The sequence below is a fragment of the Protopterus annectens genome, chromosome 2.part0 (assembly GCF_019279795.1).
Source record: "Protopterus annectens isolate FY-2018-M chromosome 2.part0, PAN1.0, whole genome shotgun sequence".
NCBI lineage: Eukaryota > Metazoa > Chordata > Ceratodontiformes > Protopteridae > Protopterus > Protopterus annectens.
In genome coordinates, this window is record NC_056728.1 from 1,239,519,979 (window position 1) to 1,239,536,009 (window position 16,031).

Below are 16,031 nucleotides of genomic sequence, written 5' to 3' on the forward strand. Positions count from 1 at the left end.
AGTTCATAGGTTCGTACTAAGCTAACTGCCCTTGCGAGCCATTTTAAGCCTAGCCAATTATCCCTTGTGAATCAAACCCTGCATCTTGTGTTTCTAAGCCGAACACCTTAACCATTAGGCCACCCTCCCAAGACAGTGCCACACTAGACTTGTAATCTGCCTATGTGGTATGTGTCATGAGAATAGGTGTGTCATCTAGGGAAATACAGGTCAGTGTTCCCCTCTACTCATCACAATGCCCCGTGTGGTATGTATCTCACATGACAACTACAGCAAGTGGAAAGGCCACAGACATACCTCACAAAGGGTAATACTGGCCTCAAACAGATGCCCTATGCAGACTGACTCACAAAACCACAGCTAGACTGTATTGCATACCGCCCACACAGAGGTGACCTCTGCCGGACATACAGAGGTATGTCAGACCCATAGCTGTGTGACAACCACCATGGCAACATATCACAATCCCTCCGGGCTACATGCTCTAGGGCCCTAAACCTAGTCAGCTCACTAAACAGCACGTGCTGGAGGAATAAGTTCCTATCTCAGAGATATGCCATACTCTGGAATAGACCACCTAGCAATAGCAAACTAGGCTCCTAATTAGCAGCTGTCATAAATACCCCTGATGATTGTTTGGGAGATTGGTAATACACCCCAGGAATCCCCTCTGTGGTTCTGGTTGACAGGGGAAAATGAAATCAAAGTACATGTGTGACAAAGGCCAGGGTAGCATATGGCTAGGCTGCTGTAGGCCCTAGGGCCAATAGCATCTCACCTACCTATGACACTATGCACTCACACATGTACTCAATGCAATACCTGCTATGTGAGGTTGAATAAGTGTAATGCTGAATGTGTGCAAGGTCTGTAAAGGTGTGATAGCATAGTGTGAAGTTGTATCTGACATGGTAGTGTCTATCCTAGCTGTGAGGCCAGCAAAAGATGTGTATGTTATTGTTAGGCAGACATATGGCATATGATGTGATGTAGGCTAAAGCAATACATGTATGCTTAGTGAGTGGTACTGCTGGTGAGTCCGACTCCCATATGAACTGTAGTACTACCTGAAGCTGTAGGCCTAAACAGCACAGTATGGTGTGTGTTCACATTGCTTGGAAACACTATCTTGTGTGTTTCGTGTAGTCTGCACAGAGGACATAACTCAGGCATAAGGGTTTGTAAGTAGTGGCACACAGTACTGTATGGTACAAAGGTAAAGCTCATCTGTGTTGGCATACAGTGGTGTGTTGCATGTTTGTCTGATGTGTGTTTAATTATGCCTGTACCATGTCCACAATCATATGTGTGTTACAGGGTATATGTGTGTATCTAGCAACATATATACTCTGTTACAGGCATATGCCACCTATATTAACAACTGTGCACATATGTTAGGCAGGGCTATGGCATCAACGACTAGGGTGGTTTACTGGTACTACTGTAACTGTACTTTACATTCATTGCAATGGATGACATCTTTGTTCATGCATTAGCGTGATATATACCCCTGTGGCGAGGTTGTGCATTGTGTCACAAACAGTGTGCCGGGTACTGTTGTATAGTGGTTTGATATATAGGGTGTGCCAGGCACTGTTAGTCAGTTGTGGCCTGAGAACCAATATGTGGTAGTGAACGTGTGTATCCTCTGACAGACAAACGGATGGTATATATGGCAGTGAAGTTATATCTGTGGTTAAGGGTGTAAAGTGTGCCATAAGACTTGCTCACACATATTGTTCATTTCTCTTTCAGCCTGATGGCCCACTGATGTAACCCTTCTTACACAGCAGAGGAGGAAGAGGTGATCCAGCAAAGCCTGGTGCAGCACTACACACTGTTGTTTTCCAGAAGCAGCCAGCACCAGCATGAGCGGACTGCACTGTGGCAAGATCTTGTTCATTGGGTAAATGACATAGGCATGCATAACTTGGACATATGAGCAGGTACGCCATCACTGCAGTGATTTAATTAGACATGTCCGGCGGCATGCATCTGATATCCATAGACAACAGCTTGCCACAGGTGGTGGTGTGGCTATTCATCCCCCCCCCTCACCAGAGTGGAGGAGCTGCTCCTAAGTGTGGTAGCTCCTGGACAACAACAGCAACTCCCACAGACATGTGTCGTCATGGAGGCTGGAGCCACCCAGCATGTTGACATGGAACGTGCAGGTAACATGCCCTATCTGTAGACTACAGTTACCTGTATTGTTAGATTATGTCTACGTGAGATGTGTACTGTGTGTTTAGCAGTTGTGCTGCCTAGTGTTATGCAATACTGATATTTGGAATATTATCTGTACACCTGTGACTGTCGACTGTTGTTCTACTGTAGTTTAGCAAACCCACAGTAGCAATGCCACAGTTGTGGCCACTGACAAACTCTCTCATATTCTCGTAGGTCCCTCTGGTGTGACAGCAGGGCAGACGATCCATGCTGGTGAGTGTGGTATAACTGCAATGTTGGTAATGAAATGTGCATGTCGTAGGTGAGGTGTAGGCCATGTACACGTAACACACCTACGCATAATGCATGCCGTGCATGTTTGCTGTAAGATGTTGCACAGCTCAGTAATGTCAGTAGCTGCCTCAATGACATGCAATACACAGAGCATCAGACACAGTTGTGGCAACACCGTACTGCACATTGGATAGGCATAGTTGCTACACCTGTACACAACATAACACGTTTATCATACGCAGTACACCTCAACATGCTACATATGGCATTACCACACACCTGCTGTAAGGTCACACTTCAGTATCCCACATGTCATCCACACACACATGATAAACCTCAGGGGTAGAGGCATATCATGGGGCTGTGCAACACTCATCAACACATAACACAGTCATGTTAGGCCATGCCCCCTATTGGGCACCCACACACACATGTACAAAGTGGCTGTGTAATTGTGAACGTAGCCACGGCACTGCAATTCAGGTACAGCATGCTAGGCGGTGGTCTGTCACACATTAGTAGCCGTGAGTGACCACATGATGCATGATGATGATGGCTCATGGTACTACAACCCATCCAGTTACAGTAACCACAGTACTACACATAGCAGTCATTGCTTTGCACCTCAATGTTGTGTGTGTGCAAACATATGCACCTATACACAATATGAATAGCATGTTGTGTGTGTGCTTACATATGCCAGTATACACAATATGCATAGCAGTCGCCATCTGTACAAAGTGACACATATATGTCCTATAATGCTATTGGGTGTATAGGTCACATGACACACATTGGGTATGTGTGGTGTTTAATGTTGCAGTTGTGTAGCATGCCATGTTATGGCTGGCACTGACATATCTGCAATATGTCCCATACTCACCATAACCACTGTACAATGGCCATGTTGAGCATTTGGATTCCTTCATGTCTACATGCACCACTCATCCCATGTGTATACATAGCATGCATGTGCTACACCTGTGACCAGTATTATCTGCTATGGACACAGACACAGTAATCAGACATGGAAATCTATGTGTCACACAGATAACACATGCAGCCATGGTATGTATACCTATGAGTGATGGTGCACAGGACATTGCAGAGCTGATAATACTTGCACAGCAATGTTGTGTCCATGTACACATTGTGTTCCAGGGTATAGCCGATCACTGAACAACTACACACATGCATCAAAGCCATGTATACTGTCATTAAATAGGGCTGTCTACACTTGCACTGCATGGTCTTGAGCAACACATATTCTGCATGCTGACACATGTGAGGTGACTGTTTGCCTTGTGATACTGTCACCCATCTTCACCCACTGTCGAGTATGTGTTGGATTGCTGGTGTTTGTGTGTATCTGCTGTAGTGAGGAGTGTATTTGTGTGCATGTGTGCATGTGTACTAACATCATGTACAGATTGTAAAGTGTGTTTCCTGTCTTCCTCTCACAGGTGCTGAGCTTGGGGTGGCTGAATGCAGCAGGGAACCTGAAGTCACTGCCACAAATAGTGGAGATGATGAGACATGTATTATGGCACAGGCAGGTTTGACATGGTCTGTCACTGGTCCGCCAATCAACAACAGCGTTCAACCCCATCTATGCGCACACTCATACTGCCAATACATCCCTCATCACCAATGGCCTTAGCCGAGGGACAGCATACAGTTGGCATTGACCAGGATACTGTGGTACACATGGCACTTGCATCCCCTCACAGCAGCCATACCCAGATTCCTGGAATGGTACCACATAGGCGGATGTCCAGGGGTTCTCGGGGGAGCACCGCTGGTCATATTGCCCCTGGCAGACGTGCCCTCACAGGTCTTACAACCTCGAGTATGTTCCAGGCTGTAATGCAGGCACAGGCACATATGGAATGGTACACCAGACAGGGACTAAGGGTGCAGAGAGCTCATTGCACTGCTATCAATGACAGCATCCATGACCTTGCCGGTGCCATCTGGAATTACACCGAGGTCATTGATAGACATTGGGGGGAGACATTAGATGCCCTCCACAATGTGTTTTCCATGAGCCAGGACTGTGTGGGACGGGGTGAGATGTCGATGCGGATGCATGCCAGCAACATCAACAGCTAGCAGTCATTGCGGACAGCCCACAGATCACAGCCGCTCCCGTAGTGGCAGTACCATGGGGCTGGCCTGTCGATTGACTGTCCTAGTAGACCACATGCACATGGCTCTGACCAGTCCCAGCAGGGACATGGGTCCACTTGACATACGTCTGCCTCTGATGATAGTACCCAGTCAGGGTTGGTACCCGATACTGTCCATAGCACCCCTGCCAGGCACAGGTATTGTGTCCATGGCCGGAGACAGTGATCTGTACAGCCTGGCAGGTACAGTCTGTGGCTGTCCCACAACCTCCCGTATATGGCAGCCACATGGTGGAGCTGTGTGCATGCAGACACACACACATTAACCAAACAACTAGGGCTCACACATACACACACACATTACATCAACATTGGCCCATGCTATACTGTTGTCCCTCATGCACACACACACACACACACACACACACACACACACACACACACACACACACACACATAGACATGTCGATTGGATGGGTCATTGTCGGGCTCTGGCAAACCAACAACACACCCTGTGCATATGATGACACCTGTGCCACCTCCTGTCATCTGTAACATTGATGCAGGAACAGGCTAACATGGTGCTGATGCACAGGGTGACATTATAGCAGTGTAGCAATATTAGCAAGTTGTCAACAGGAAAGTCTAATGAAATCCTTGTAGGTATATCTGAGCAGGCATGATGCATCAAAGCTCTGATTGTCAATGTAGCATTGTTTACACCAGTGTTAGGTCTGAGTATGTATTGTCTGGCCATATGCCACTTGGCTGAAGTGTATAGTGTTGCCAGCATGTGTTAGTGAGTGGACAGTACGTGTGTGATGTGTGCAGTACAGATTAGCAAGTGTAAATCTGTGAACATGGTGGGTGCGCACTGTCTGCATGTACGTGCATAGTGGACACATGGGACGAGTGACATACCCTGTTTTGCACATTGTTAACATCTCATAGTATCTCTCGATGGCCAGTATGCATTCTACTACAGATATGTACTAACATGGGTACACATGTGTGTATGACATGGGTTGACACTATGCTGTGGGTGATACTGTTAATATCTGTCAATGTTTTGCATTCTGGTAGTATACACAACCTCAACAGCATGACTATAACCAATCATTAGATGATATCCTGACAACTGACACACAGTTGTAGGGAACTCAGTAACAGTGGGATCCTTCTGGTACTATACTATAACAGTAACCAGTGGTATTGACCGCCACCCGTTCCTGGGACCACACCTGTTTGGCATATAGGCCTCTTAGGTACATGCAAACACACTAGGGATTTGTCCATCCACATCTGGAAATGCATGCATTGGCCTACAATGCATTCTCTGGATGGGACACATATCCTACACAAGGGTATCATACAGACAGATACCTGTTGTCCGACATATGCTGTATTGCACTAAGCCAACTATAGCATAGTCATCCACATTTACTATACATACTATCCCGACAGTACCACATAGGTGGTAGCCCCCAACATGTATGTTGGGTACCAATGAGTACCTACAGCCACGTGTTAAGTCATCTGTCCCTCGGTATCCACATATCCAGAGGTATTGTGGAGTCCCTTGGTGTATCACATAAGACATTAGGGGCCTGAATGCATATCCAGAAGGCTGTTGTACACCTATAATGACTGTCCATTATTGCCAGTCATTGTTGTGCATGAACATGTCTGACATATACCCCCGGCATGTACCCTCACTCACACTACTCTATAGTAACTGTCATGGGTGTGTGTGGCACAGATGACCTTGGCCACAGATCACTACAGTGGCCGGCCTTGTCACATGCATACATTTGTGACCTACGATCTGAGAAGCAGCGGCACAATTTGCCAAAGGAAACAAATGTATTCATGTAGTATGCAGGCTTCACACCTGTGTACTAAGTGAGGTCATATGTACATATATTTGCCACACAGATACCTGATGTGTGCAATGCACATACTGTTTTAATCCTGATATGTCATACCATAGTAAAAGCAAAACCCACTCTGCATTGACCAACAGTGTCATACACACACACACGCACACTCAGCAATTCCAGGTTTCAACCCCCTACCTAACTATGTTATGATACTAGATAGATAAGCATTAAGACAGCGCACTATATGATTTACTGGGTGATTTGTTTTCTCCTGCTATATTTGTAGGATACTGACATCATCAGACTTTCAAAAGAGGAATGTGCCTCTTTTAATGTGTTTTCCCAGTCTCCAAAAAGGGCACTCCTCTCAAAAGAAATCACACATGTACACTGTCAGCATTTCCAGGATTCAAACCCCTACTTAATTATATTATGATACTAGAAAAATACGCATTAACTTGACACGCTATATGCCTTACTGGGTGTTTCATTTTCTCCTGCTATATTTGTAGGATGCTGACATCATCAGACTTTCCAAAGAGGAATGTACCTCTTTTAATGTGTTTTCCCAGTCTCCAAAAAGGGCATTCCTCTCAAAGAGAAATCACACACAACCCCCCCACACACACACACACACAGTCAGCAATTGCAGAATTCAAACCCCTACCTAACTATGTTATAATACTAGAGAGATACGCATTAACACAACACACTATATGCCTTACTGGGTGGTTTCTTTTCTCCTGCTATATTTGTAGGATGCTGACATCATCAGACTGGACATGATAATGTGTGTACACTTTGTTTTATGCAATCCCAGGAATGAGCCATGTGGGTCAGTAGGTGTCAACAGCTTGAACAGGACCACATAGATCACGCAAGCTAAGAATTATCTGTGAACAAATTGACATTCCTTCATATGTCAACACATATTTATGCACAGATTGTTGGTTTTGTAGATATGACATGTATCTGGGATGTTGATAAAGGGCTATTCAAAGTCTATGTGAGACGTGTAGCTCCGTTCAGTGATGTATGTCCTGGGTGGCTGCCTTGCAAACAGTCTAGCATGTTTGGGAACCCTGATCTGCACATGAACATACCACAATTGGTAGGGTTGTGTGTTTGTCAGCTTCCAATAGCTCTGTTTATGACTTCAACCATGATGGACTCCATGGCCTTGCAGATCAGACTTCATAGGCTTACTGGACTATACTTCCCATGGTGTGTTGTGCACCAACACTTGTGGGGAGTGCCATATGTTGCTGTAACACATTCAACGGTTCCAGATCCTGTGGAGAGGGTGAGGCTCAACAGACTGTTCAAGTGCAGGGTCTGTTTGTTCTGTAGTTCATTCATGACACATATAGGGAAACAATGTAATCCAATTGCTGCCATGCTTTCGGCTTTGGGGGAGCTGTTCACCCATTCTACATGTGATATTTCCTGGTATGATGATAGGTACTTTCGTCAGTGGGAGGTGGGGGTATATATCTATGGGCCTGTCTGACAGGATGTCGGCATTGTCAGTCAGGTACAGTTGGCCCTGACTCAGGACATATATGAGTGTACATTGCTATTTATGACATAGCTGAAGGAGGTGTCATGATTCCGTCTGGACTCCTTCGCAGCTACTCTTTACAAAACTCCGACAAACCTGAGCTCTAATCCCTGTTATACTCTATTACATACTTAACACCCTACTGATCCTTTGTGACCAGTCTACAGAGTATGTCATCATAATATCCTGGCGTATCCAGGGGTCGGTTTTGTGTGTACTCTCCAGTCCAGCTGGTGAATATTGTGTTTTGACACAATGTCACAACTGCCTCATGTACACAGACAACCCTCTCCTCCTCCCAACAAACTCAGATATATGTGAGAGATGCAACTATATAGACATACAGGAGGCTGAGCTCTCTCGACCCATGACTGGCACAGTCTATCAGGTGGTGAAGGTAACCACACACACCACATATCAGTCTCACATAAACCTATACAGACAGCAATCAAACCACATTATCACACATAAACATACTCGGAGGCTCTAAATAAACTTTGCCTAAGCAGCAGAGACCTCCAAAGCAGACACACAAACAACTGCTACCCCACTACAATACCCACATATCACATAGTTCACAATGTCAGTGTGCCACACAGTCACTGCCCCTCGGGCTAAACAACACACCTAACACACTTGTAATAGGTGACGCTTATTGTCAGACACCCTGACGTCCCACTCACCAGGCCGAACAAGGGGATGGTCACTTTGAGCTGTCTGTCAGGTGCCAGGATCCGCCACATAACACATGCACTCAGGTCACTCCAAAGCAAGTACAGAAATGGCTCCATCATTGTCCATGCTGGTGCATAAAACCTCAGACGTTTCTCCCTGGACTACATGACATGATACATAGAGGAACTCTCTGATCATGTAGCCCAGGCCAGTATGACCCTGACCTTGTGTAGCATCTTACACTCACCAAGTATGATGTCACAGTATACATACAAACTTATCACGTTTAACAGTTGGCTAACATATTGGTGTCATTCAAAGGGGATCCAGTGTCTGTCAGCCTGGGGTGACATGCTCGACATGCCACGTAGTTTTGCTATGGACAGCTTGCACCTGTCACCTTTGGACTTTCGAATACTGGCTAAGGCTCTTGCTACCACCATAGTGCCTTTTTTAAGCGGGGCTCAAAGTACAAACCCACCTCCATAGACATTACAGAGTAAATGAAACTAAGGGTAATGCTGCTCAACACCAGATGTGTTACCCTCAAATTGTGCCCACTCAGGACTCTCCTCAGTATGGAGAATAGCGATATCTGTGCACTAACAGACACCTGGTTCAGGCTCCCAAATGCACACCAGCACTACCAGGTTATATTTCATACCATGCTTTCTAACCACAAGCCTCAGAACGGCCAACACAAATAGGGGGAGTATCCATATACATCACAGATACACACACCTCTGGGTTAGTAGCACTGCACAAAGCATCACAGACCATACATATGCAACTAACATTGTGCAAAACTGCCTTTCAGTTTGTTGCCTGCTACAGACCACCCTCCCAAACTCAGGAACCACACTCAGCTTTCCTGGGAACACTGAAGAATATGAAGGCCTCCCCAAACACCATTATATTGGGTGACTTCAAATACCCAAACATTGTCTGGGGTTACTACTCAAGCCCCAACACCCTCGCCCAACAGTTGCTACTATTTGTAAACTCATATGCTATGGCACAACCGGTCACCACACCCACAAGAGGGGAAAACATATTGGACCTGATCATCACCAACATGGGGGACTCTGTGTTCCACACCAGCGATATACCCCTCATTGGTAAGGTCAGAACATACATTTATCTCACTGGACATCCATATCCCGTCCCCACACCCATTCTGGGTAATCTTGGTGAACTTCTCAAAAGCAAACGTCTCACTTCTCCAAACCAAGGTGGTATCCTTCAGAGACCCAGGGACAATGGTAAATACGGGTCAGACCGCTGAATCCTTTACATACACATTCTATGGACACCTAGTGGACTGCATGGATCATGCTATCCCAAATAACAACAAGACTCACTCCTCCAATGGCAGGGGACCTGTCTAGTAGACCCCAGCCATTAATAAGCTATACAACGAAAGGAGGAAGCTACTACATGATAGACCACAATCCCAGACAGGGAAGGCATCTGTGATCTGTACTAGCAGACAGCTACGATCACTCATGAATTTATCTAAGGTCCGCTTCTAACGGACAATTGCACCAGCCACATAGGACAATCACAAGGCCTTCTTCAGTTATGTCAGGAACCTGGGTGGACACTCACTGATATGCTGAGAGTTACTGCATACTGACTAAACATACCCTGAACCCACTGACATTGCCAACATCCTGGCAAACAGGTTCAGTGCAGATGTCTCCCCCATCCCCCCTAAGGAGCAACTATTCATCCCAACAGACTGTAACTTCCCTGACATCACAAATAAACAGGTGAGTGCTGCCCTCCCCAAAGCGGACAACACAGCATCAATGGGACCAGACGGTGTCCTGGCCTGCGTCTTACACGAGCTTCATGACGGACGTAACCCTCACATTAAGTTACTGTTCGATATCAGAGTTACTACAGGATATGTACCCAAGGAATGGCATACAGCAATAGTGGTCACGCTCCACAGAGTTTCTGCCACAATGGACCGAAGACAATATCGCCCTAAAAGCCTGACTAGCCTGTTCTGTAAAGCTATGGAGCGTATTGTCATGGGACTCATACACATAGACATCGGGAACCTACAGACACTGTGTCCTACACATTTCAGCGTTGTTGTGGGCAGATCTTGCCTCTTGAACCTGTTTGTATTCTTTAAACAGTTACCAGGTCCATCGACGTAGGGATAGTTGTCCACACAGCCTACCTGGACCTTGCAAAACCCTTCAACACAATACCCCACTCAGCCATTAAGCATAGGCTCACCAGCGTCGATATCGACACATATCTCACACGATGGATTGCTACCTGGATCAGGGATAGCACCCACTTGGTCAGTATTGCAGGTGCCATGTCTGACTATACACCAGTTACACGTGGCATCGCACAAGGCTCAGTCCTGGGACCTCTCTTGTTTAGTATATATTTGTCTGATGTACAGGCTAACACAGGAGGAATATGGCTGACCATGTTCACAGATGACTGCAAACTGGGTGTCATAATCAACTCTCCAGCTGGCACATGCATACTCAAACAGGGTCTCACAGAGATGGATGTCTGGTGCCTGAGCCATGGCCTACAGCTAAATGCCATTAGTTGCGTAGTCATCCCCTATGGGAATAACAACATGCCCACACATTACCACATAGGTAGTAATCCATTACATATGGTAGGAGTTGTTAGGGGTTTGGGGACACGACTTGTTCGTACTCTCGCCTTTGACAATCACATTGCCAAAGTGGTTAGACAGACCTTCTATATAGCCCACCTTATCCCATATGGTTTCACATCTAGATCAAGTGAGGTCATTGTGCCCCTATACTCATCACGACCATGCTTGGTTACAATGCCACATTTGGGATGTACCTTACCCGACACCTGCAGCAACTGTAATGGCCACAAAAGTTCCTCAACAAGCAGATCTAGGGACTCACACAGATGCCCTACACAGTTTTCGGATACAGTAACTCCAGCTCTACTCAGTCACTTACAGCCTACTCGGATGTGATGTGTGCCTGTTGTTTACAGAAATATCCAACCCAGAATTAATGGACATGCTCCACCTCAGGATATCCGACTCCCTTGGAGCTACACACTCCAGGGACATATACCTCAGCACAGATGTTAATAGGACATGCAGGAGGGACAGATTCTTATCCCAGAGGCTCCACTCACTCTGGATTGTAATCCCGGTTTCGCATAGGCAGAGCCACCCACTGACCACCTACAGGAGACATCTTGACAAGTGGATGGGTGATCGTATGTTTACCCCTGGGATATCTTCTGGGTCCCTGCTAGACAGAGGCACAATAGACTAAACATAAATGGGCTATCTTGTGTGACCTACTATTCACAGGCACAGTGTAGTAATCTGACAGGGTTGTGAAAGCCAAACACACTCTGGCTAGGCTTGTACATGCCCTAGGGCAGATAGCCTAGTATCGACCTCTGAACCTATGATAATGTTCGGGATGCACATTGTTTATTGATGATACTGTTTGCAGGTTTTTATCATCTTTGCTTTCCCACTTTATATGAACAACTTAGGTATCTGCAGAACATATTTGATTATGACATGGTTCCACTATATTATATATGTGTCTGTTGTCATATAACTGTGTGCACGGGGCGGATTGCTAGATAGTGAGAGGCTCCTGGGTTAACACATGCAACTGCCAGATATGTGTGGCCCACTGCTGTACTCAGACATGGCCTAAGTGTGTGAGCATGCCCAGTTCAGACCTTCCATGTTTTGTTGCCTGACATTTGTCTCATTTATTCAAGTGTGTGAGCATGCCCAGTGTGACCTTTCAGTATGTTGCTGTCTGAGGTCCACTACATTTGTTGATGTGTGTGAACATGACCAATATTAACATGTATACTGTGTGTGTTGAAAGTCAGGTTCTATTCTTACTGCAGGACTCACCTTTGTGTCATAACTCGACAGGGAATATGCTGTGCATGCAGGGTTTCCATGAAATACTTTGCATAGACTTATCAACATTTCTTCATACAGGCTGACCAGTGCCATACTGTCATGGTTTAGTGGTTCAGTACTATGACTATAGAGCACAGTATCCTAGGTTCGAGGCCCATCACTGCTTTATATTTTCATACTGAGCAGACCAGACGGCTTAAGGGCCAGTAGAGCAAATATGAACATGTTGGGTTTGTTCAGCTATGCCCTACTTAGACCAAGCTTGTCCGACATTGCTCAATATTAACCAACATTGCTGGACATTGCCCAATATTACTCAACATTGACCACAGTTGTGCTAGTTGGTGTGTGCGATTTTGTTTACATATACTACATGGGTGGTAAAATGCTGTTTAGCACTGCTTTATATTTCTTAACACATGGCAATCATGCCTCAGGTGGTGCTGCAGGGCTGCCTATGTCGGATGCACATACTACACTCCCTATACATGTTTGAAAGCAGGTAGTGTCAGCTTAGGCATCCCTTTTACTATATGTGCAAGTCAGAGAGAGGTATCATTTCCAGAGTTCCTACTGAGCCAGTGTATGTGCTATGCGTTGCCTCTTTGCCAAGGCCAAAGCATACTGGGCACGCCTCCTTCTGCCTACTGGGGCAGGCTCAGGTTGTTCCTCCTCCGAGTCACGCTCTGCCTGTGATGGCCTTGGCAATGGTGGGGGGGGTGTTTGGGCCAGGCCTATGCTGGTACTGCTGCAGCTGTTTTTGCAGGCATCTAAGGATGTCATCCGGCTCCCTCGAACATACTGACCATTTACTATGTTCCTTTTATAATGAGGGGGTGAGCACCACCATAATGTAGGAAGGAGTTACAAAAGGTGGGCTTTCTAAAGATCTTAGACTCAAATCTACCTTTAGATTTATAAATTTCCACATCCAGATATTGTAAACGTTCATTTGAAAAATTATTAAAGGGTCAGTATGTTTGACGGAGCCAGATGTCATCCTTAGAAGAAGATTTTCAGAAGGAATGTGAAGTGCTGAAAGGATTCTTTATGGAAAGGGTTACCCGGCCAACTTAGTGAATGGGGTTATGGCTGAACAGAGAATCTCCATTGCTTTTTTAAAGCTGTCTCACTATGTTAAACCCATTTAACATAGTGACACAGTTTTGAAAAAAAGCAACGGAGAAAGCAAGATCTCCATTGCTTTTTACAAAGTGTTTCGCTATGTTAAAGGAGTTAAACATAGCAAGACAGTTTAAAAAAAAGCAACGGAGAATCTCTGGTGCTTTTTTTAAAGCTGTCTTGCTATGTTAAACCCATTTAACATAGCGAGACACCTTTAAAAAAAGCAACGGAGATAGGAAAATCTCTGTTACTTTTTTTAAAGCTGTCTCGCTATGTTAAACTCGTTTAACATAGCGAGGCAGTGTGTAAAAAGCAACAGAGATCTTGTGTTCTCCATTGCTTTAAAAAAAGAGTTATACTAATGGAAAAAGTCCGGGCGACCGGACCTTTTTCCATTAGTATAACTCTGATTTACAACATGCACGCTGACCAATCAGCATGCACGTTTTAGAATATTAATGGGGGGTCGTTGCATAATAGATATGTTATCATTTAAACCTGGGGTGCTTGCTGCTTCCAAAGTGATTTGCCACCATAACTCTCTAAACTCAATTTTCTCTTCCCATAATCCATCCCTGGTTTCCCTTTTTACGTGTTCCACTACAAAAAAAAATTAAATCTGCCTTTTGACATTCTTTAGTGTGCTAATAAAAAGCATTAGTCTCTTTTTTGTTCAAAATGTCATGCTTGTGTTCGTAGAGCCTTCTCTTTAACTTACGTTCAATCTTCCCAATATAGAATGATCTACATTCTACACAAGTTGCAAGATAAACTATCCCCATGGACTCACAGTTGTAATAGTCATACCCTACTATCCATCTATTTCTGCTCTCAATGAAAACCTTGTCCACATTTGCTATGTTTCTACATTGGGAGCAGTGCCCACATTTGTAAGTTCCTATTCTCTTTTTATTAATTACTCGGTTGTGGTTCCTACCATCACTTTCTAAAATACTCCTTTAATTCTGCGAATTTTTATATACAATTTTCAAGGGGTCCTTTGGTAACTTTTCCAAATCAGAGATGGATACAAATCTGTCCCATTCAGAACTAATAATTCTCTTAAGTGGGTCCTGCTAGAGCATTGTATTCTAACACCACAGCTCCTCCATAATCTTGCCCATGACAAGTTACTATATTGTCTTGTTCATTTTTATATTCTCCTAAAATAGGTTTAAATTTATTCTGTCTACCAACATTTATTTCAGCCATAACCCCATTCACTAAGTTGGCCGGGTAACAGAGTAAAAGGTAGGTGACATCATGGGGGGGAAGGATAGAAAGAAATGTACCAGATTGGAGGGCAATGTAAGGTAAGAGATGACAGACAGACATCAGGGAGGGAGGTGTGTCCCAACAGAACACTGGGAATGTCAAGAAATTGAGGGCATACGCTATCCCTACACTCTAAGTTTCTTGATATACGTGCATGCTGCAGCGCTGCGGTGAGGCAGGTTCTACTTGTGGGAGCGTGTTGCAAACTGTTTACAACGGTTTGCTGGCGCACGCGTGTAAGGCGGTGTCTGTGGCGTTTTAGCATGAATCAGCCTAGCTAACACCGTGTAAGGATGTGTGCGCACGTGTAACACCGTGTAGGGATGTGTACACGCGTTTAAGTTACTGTGAGCGTGTTTAAGCCGGTGTGCACACTGCTCCCACTCAGGAAACAGAGAGGAAATAGGAAACAACCAAAATACAGGGAAACTGCCAGAAGATACTACTAAAGTTAATTGGTGGAAACAATTAGAAGCAGGCAATTACACAGGCAGACTAGAAGCCCAACCCAGCACTTAAAACACAACAAAGTGCAGTGCAGGCTGTTTCTCACAAGAGATACTGCCAGAAACTAAGCTATCAGAGTTGAAACCTGAAAAAAGCTGAACTCAGAGCAGAAATGCTAGGGGCTGCCATAGCTGTTATAATCAGACATAGGCGAATTGCCGAGGGTGGTGATAATGCAGATGCTGACAGACAACCCAGAGTGAGGAGAAGGAGAAGAGTATACAGGCCTAGGGTCACCTACCATGGGTTACATGAGCTGGAGATAGTAGAGCGCTATAGAGTGGACAGAGAGCTCCTGCAGCAGATTGTTGAGCTGTGCAGGCCATGCCTCACACACAGAACCAACAGAGGGAACCCATCCCAGTGGAAACCAAGGTATGTGTTGGCCTAAGAATACTAGCAACAGGTACCTTTCAGAGACCAACTGGCGATATGATGGGGATATCACAGGCATCAGCCTCCAGGGTACTGCACCAGTTCCTGGATGCCAT